We start from the raw sequence: 7414 nt of genomic DNA on the forward strand, positions 1-7414 counted from the left end.
CCCCGTATTTGGTCTAATGGGGGTACGTAGGTATATATAGGAGGAAGGAGCACGTCGGTGGAGCTCCGAGGGGCCCACGAGGCAGGGGGCGCGCCCAGGGGGGGCGCCCTCCACCCTCGTGACCTTCCCGAAAACTTCTTGGAGTAGGGTCCAAGTCTCCTGGATCACGTTCGGTGAGAAGGTCACGTTCTCGAAGGTTTCATTCTGTTTGGACTCCGTTTGATATTCTGTTTCCTCGAAATACTAAAATAGGCAAAAAACAGCAATTCTGGGCTGGGCCTCTGGTTAATAGGTTAGTCCCAAAAATAATATAAAAGTGGAAAATAAAGCCCAATATAGTCCAAAACAGTAGATAAAGTAGCATGGAGCAATCAAAAATTATAGATACATTGGAGACGTATCAGGCATCCCCAAGCTTAATTCCTGCTCATCCTCGAGTAGGTAAATGATAAAAAGAGAATTTTTGATGCGGAGTGATACTTTGGCATAATTTCAATGTAAATCTTCTTAATCATGGTATGAATATTCAGATCCGAAAGGTTCAAGACAAAGTTCATATTGACATAAAAATGATAATACTTCAAGCATACTAATCAAACAATTATGTCATCTCAAAATAACATGGCCAAAGGAAGTTCATCCCTACAAAATCAAATAGTTAGGCTATGCTTCATTTTCGTCACACAAAGATGTTCCCAACTTCTATACCCCCGATGACAAGCCAAGCAATTGTTTCATACTCAAATAATCTCAAACTTTTTCAACCTTCACGCAATACATGAGCGCGAGCCATGGACATAGCACTATGGGTGGTATAGAATATGATGATGGGGATTGTGTGGAGAAGACAAAAAAGGAGAAAGTCTCACATCAACGAGGCTAATCAATGAGCTATGGAGATGCCCATAAATTGATGTTAATGCAAGGAGTAGGGACTGCCATGCAACGGATGCACTAGAGCTAAGAATGCTCAACAAAAGAAAACTAGTGGGTGTGCATCCAACTTGCTTGCTCATGAAGACCTAGGGCATTTTGAGGAAGCCCATCGTTGGAATATACAAGCCAAGTTCTATAATGAAAAATTCCCACTAGTATGAACAAGACAACTTATGAGACTCACTATATGAAAATCATGGTGCTACTTTGAAGCACAATATATGAGACTCACTACATGAAGAACAAGGTGCTACTTTGAAGCACAAGTGTGGAAAAACAGATAGTAGCATTGCCCTTTTTATTTTCTCTTTTTTGGGCCTTTCTTTTTTCTTTTTGGCCTTTCTCTCTTTTTTGATTGGGCAATGCTCTAATAATGATGATCATCACACTTCTATTGATTACAACATAATGATTACAACTCGATACTAGAACAAGATATGACTCTATATGAATGCCTCCAGCGGTGTACCGGGATGGTGCAATGAATCAAGAGTGACATGTATGAAAAATAATGCATGGTGGATTTGCCACAAATACGATGTCAACTACAAGATCATGCAATGCAATATGACAAAAGTAAAGCATGTCATGATGATGATGATGATGGAAGTTGCATGGCAATATATCTCGGAATGGCTATGGAAATGCCATGATAGGTAGGTATGGTGGCTGTTTTGAGGAAGATATAGGGAGGTTTATGTGTGAAAGAGCGTATCATATCACGGGGTTTGGATGCACCGGCGAAGTTTGCACCAACTCTCAATGTGAGAAAGGGCAATGCACGGTACCGAAGAGGCTAGCAAATGGCGGAAAGGTAAACGTGCGTATAATCCATGGACTCAACATTAGTCAAAAGAACTCATATACTTATTGCAAAAATTTAGAAGTCATCAAAAATCAAGTACTACACGCATGCTCCTAGGGGGATAGATTGGTAGGAAAAGACCATCGCTCGTCCCTGACCGCCACTCATAAGGATGCACAAGCCAGGTACACTTCATGCTTCAAATTTGTTACACAACTTTAACCATACGTGTATGCTACGGGACTTGCTAACTTCAACACAAGTATTTCTCAAATTCACAACTACTCAACTAGCACGACTATGATATTATCACCTCCATATCTCAAAACAATTATCAAGCATCAAACTTATCTTAGTCTTCAACCCACTAAAAAGAAAGTTTCACATATCTTGAATACCAAGTATATTAACATTAAGCAAATTACCATGCTATTAACGACTCTCAAAATAATCTAAGTGAATCATGAGAGATCAAGTTTCTTTAAAACAAACCACCACCGTGCTCTAAAAGATCTAAGTGAAGCACTAGAGCAAAAATTATCACGCTCAAAAAGATATAAGTGAACCACATAGAGTAAACTATCAAGCTCAAAAGATATAAGTGAAGCACATAGAGTATTCTAACAAATTTCAATTCATACATGGCTCTCTCAAAAGGTGTGTAAAGCAAGGATGATTGTTGTATACTAACAAGCAAAGACACAAATAATACAAGACGCTCCAAGCAAAACACATATCATGTGGTGAATAAAAATATAGCTCCAAGTAAATTACCGATGGAAGTGGACGAAAGAGGGGATGCCTTCCGGGGCATCCCCAAGCTTTGACTTTTTGGTGTCCTTGGATTATCTTGGGGGTGCCATGGGCATCCCCAAGCTTAGGCTCTTGCCACTCCTTGTTCCATAATCCATCAAAAGAATTCACCCAAAACTTGAAAACTTCACAACACAAAACTCAATAGAAATCTCGTGAGCTCCGTTAGAGAAAGAAAACAAAAGACTACTTTAAGGTACTGTAGTGAACTTGTTCTTTATTTGTATTGGTGTTAAACCTACTGTATTCCAACTTCTCTATGGTTTATACACTATTTTACTAGCCATAGATTCATCAAAATAAGCAAACAACACACGCAAAACAGAGTCTGTCAAAAACAGAACAGTCTGTAGTAATCTGTTACTAACGCAAACTTCTGGAACCCAAAAAATTCTACCAAAATTATACGACCTGGGCAATTTGTTTATTGATCAGAAGCAATTGGAATCACTATTTTATCACGTTCTGGTGATTTTTGACAATTCGGGCACTGAGCGCAAATATTCTGGAAATTACAGCAAGATCAAATAACTATCTTCCAAGAAGATCTAATAGGTTTAACTTGGCACAAACACTAATTAAAAGATAAAACCACATGTAAACAGAATATATATGTATTATTTATTCCTAAACAAAACCAAAAACAAAAAACACAAAATAAAATTGGGTTGCCTCCCAACAAGCGCTATCGTTTAACGCCCCTAGCTAGGCATAAAAGCAAGGATAGATCTAGGTATTGCCATATTTGGTAGGCAATTCTTCAATGAGGCATCCACCTCCTTTAGAATTTTATTTCTTTCTAGTGATTATCAAACTTTTAGGCATAAGATCGAAAAATTCATTCGTGGCAAATGGTTCCTTAATGATTGTAAAAAGATCGGGGTGAATACTTATAGATTTAAGATCCGCATTTTCCTTACTAGATGATTCACCCTTATTTTTAGGAACATACATAAACTTGGCAATTTTAGTGGGAGGACTAGGAGTAAAAGCAGTTCCCAAGTTGGTAATGATACCCTCAAGTTTATCGATTCGAGTAGAGTCTAGATTTATTTTTTCATTAACCATGGGTTCCTTCTCCTTAATATTTTTCAAAGTCATTCCTACCTTAGATCCATATTGAGTAATTTGATTATGAATCTTTTTATCTAGATTTTCAATGGATTCAATGGTAGCAACTTTGTTTTCAATAATTTCAAGCCTTTGCATAACATGCTCCAAGGTTAACACAGTTCCATTAACCAAAAGGGGAGGTGAGCCAAATAAATCTATTAAAACATTATAGGAATCAAAAGTATGGCTACCCAAAAAATTCCCTCTAGTAATGGTATCAAGGATATATCTATACCAAGGATTAGCACCTACATAAAAATTGCGAAGAAGGACTGAAGTAGATTGCTTTCTGGTAGATCTATTTTGAGCATTGCAAATTCTATACCAAGCATCTTTTAGATTTTCTCCCTCCCTTTGTTCAAAATTTAGCACTTCATTCTCAGGAGATAACGGAGAAGATAAGGAATTTGACATAGCGACAGGTAAGCAAACTAACACATGAGCAAACAAAAGGCAAGGGGAAAAAAGAGGGCGAATAAAACGGCAAGGGTGAAGTGGGGGAGAGGAAAACGAGAGGCAAATGGCAAATAATGTAATGCGAGAGATAGAGATTGTGATGGGTACTTGGTATGTTGACTTTTGCGTAGGCTTCCCCGGCAACGGCGCCAGAACTGGCTCATTGACGGGAGACTAAATCTTGACTTGACTTGGCATAGGCCTCCCCGGCAACGGCGCCAGAAATCCTTCTTGCTACGTCTCGAGCTAGCGTTGGTTTTCCCCGAAGAGGAGGGGGTGATGCAGCACAGTAGCGTAAGTATTTCCCTCAGTTTTTGAGAACCAAGGTATCAATCTAGTAGGAGGTCATGCGCAAGTCCCTCGTACCTGCACAAAACGGTAGCAACTCGCAACCAACGCTTAGGGGTTGTCAATCCCTTCACGATCACTTACGAGAGTGAGATCTGATAGAGATAATATTTTTGGTATTTTTTGTATAAAGATGCAAAGTGAAAAGTAAAAGCAAAACAAGTAAAATAAAGTAATGGAGATTGATATGATGAGAATAGACCCGGGGGCCATAGGTTTCACTAGTGGCTTCTCTCAAGAGCATAGATATTCTACGGTGGGTGAACAAATTACTGTTGAGCAATTGATAGAATTGAGCATAGTTATGAGGTTATCTAGGTATGATCATGTATATAGGCATCACGTCCGTGACAAGTAGACCAACTCCTGCCTGCATCTACTACTATTACTCCACTCATCGACCGCTATCCAGCATGCATCTAGAGTATTAAGTTAAAAACAGAGTAACGCCTTAAGCAAGATGACATGATGTAGAGGAATAAATTCATGCAATATGATAAATACCCCATCTTGTTATCCTCGATGGCAACAATACAATACGTGCCTTGAAACTCTTTCTGTCACTGAGTAAGGACACCGCAAGATTGAACCCAAAGCTAAGCACTTCTCCCATTGCAAGAACTACCAATCTAGTTGGCCAAACCAAACGGATAATTTGAAGAGACTTGCAAAGATAACTCAATCATACATAAAAGAATTCAGAGAAGATTCAAATATTATTCATAGATAAGTTGGATCATAAACCCACAATTCATCGGTCTCAACAAACACACCGCAAAAAGAAGATTACATCGAATAGATCTCCACGAGAGAGGGGGAGAACATTGTATTAAGATCCAAAAAGAGAGAAGAAGCCATCTAGCTACTAGCTATGGACCCGAAGGTCTGAAGTAAACTACTCACACTTCATCGGAAGGGCTATGGTGTTGATGTAGAAGCCCTCCGTGATGGATGCCCTCTCCGGCGGAGCTCCGGAACAGGCCCCAAGATGGGATCTCGTGGATACAGGAAGTTGCGGCGGTGGAATTAGGTTTTTGGCTCCGTCTTTGGTCTAATGGGGGTACGTAGGTATATATAGGAGGAAGGAGCACGTCGGTGGAGCTCCGAGGGGCCCACGAGGCAGGGGGCGCGCCCAGGGGGGGGCGCCCTCCACCCTCGTGACCTCCTCGGAAACTTCTTGGAGTAGGGTCCAAGTCTCCTGGATCACGTTCGGTGAGAAGATCACGTTCCCGAAGGTTTCATTCTATTTGGACTCCGTTTGATATTCTGTTTCCTCGAAATACTGAAATAGGCAAAAAACAGCAATTCTGGGCTGGGCCTCCGGTTAATAGGTTAGTCCCAAAAATAATATAAAAGTGGAAAATAAAGCCCAATATAGTCCAAAACAGTAGATAAAGTAGCATCGAGCAATCAAAAATTATAGATACGTTGGAGACGTATCAGGGGGCAATCCCTCTCCGGTGGCCATCTTCATCATCCCAGTGCTCTCCATGATGAGGAGTGAGTAGTTCTCCCTCGGGGATGAGGGTATGTACCAGTAGCTATGTGTTTGATCTCTCTCTCTCTCTCGTGTTCTTGAGGTGATACGATCTTGATGTATCGCGAGTTTTGCTATTATAGTTGGATCCTATGATGTTTTCTCCCCCCTCTACTCTCTTGTAATGGATTGAGTTTCCCCTTTGAAGTTATCTTATCGGATTGAGTCTTTATAGATTTGAGAACACTTGATGTATGTCTTGCCGCGCATATCTGTGGTGACAATGGGATATCACGTGATTCACTTGATGTATGTTTTGGTGATCAACTTGCGGGTTCCACCCATGAACCTATGCATAGGGGTTGGCACACGTTTTCGTCGTGATTCTCCGGTAGAAACTTTGGGGCACTCTTTGAGGTTCTATGTGTTGGTTGAATAGATGAATCTGAGATTGTGTGATGCATATCGTATAATCATACCCACGGATAGTTGAGGTGACATTGGAGTATCTAGGTGACATTAGGGTTTTGGTTGATTTGTGTCTTAAGGTGTTATTCTAGTACGAACTCTAGGGCTATTTGTGACACTTATAGGAATAGCCCAACAGATTGATTGGAAAGAATAACTTTGAGGTGGTTTCATACCCTACCATAATCTCTTCATTCGTTCTCCGCTATTAGTGACTTTGGAGTGACTCTTTGTTGCATGTTGAGGGATAGTTATATGATCCAATTATGTTATTATTGTTGAGAGGACTTGCACTAGTGAAAGTATGAACCCTAGGCCTTGTTTCAACGCATTGCAATACCATTTACACTCACTTTTATCATTAGTTACCTTGCTGTTTTTATAATTTCAGATTACAAATACCTTTATCTACCATCCATATTGCACTTGTATCACCATCTCTTCGCTGAACTAGTGCACCTATACAATTTACCATTGTATTGGGTGTGTTGGGGACACAAGGGACTCTTTGTTATTTGGTTGCAGGGTTGCTTGAGAGAGACCATCTTCATCCTACGCCTCCTACGGATTGATAAACCTTAGGTCATCCACTTGAGGGAAATTTGCTACTGTCCTACAAACCTCTGCACTTGGAGGCCCAACAACGTCTACAAGAAGAAGGTTGTGTAGTAGACATCAAGCTCTTTTCTGGCGCCGTTGCCGGGGAGGTGAGTGCTTGAAGGTATATCTTTAGATCTTGCAATCGAGTCTTTTAGTTTCTTGTTTTATCACTAGTTTAGTTTATAAAAGAAAACTATAAAAAATGGAATTGAGTTTGTCTCATACGCTTCACCTTTTTAATATCTTTCGTAAGTATGATGGTAAGGAAAATTGTGCTCAAGTGCTAGAAGAAGAAATCTATAAAATGTTTGGCACTAAATATGTGAATGATGAGCATGATTGCAATGTTGTTAGTATGAATTCTTTGAATATCCATGATACTAATGATGATTGCACTA

Source organism: Triticum urartu, chromosome 1 (genome assembly GCF_003073215.2).
Source record: "Triticum urartu cultivar G1812 chromosome 1, Tu2.1, whole genome shotgun sequence".
In the NCBI taxonomy this organism is placed as follows: domain Eukaryota; kingdom Viridiplantae; phylum Streptophyta; class Magnoliopsida; order Poales; family Poaceae; genus Triticum; species Triticum urartu.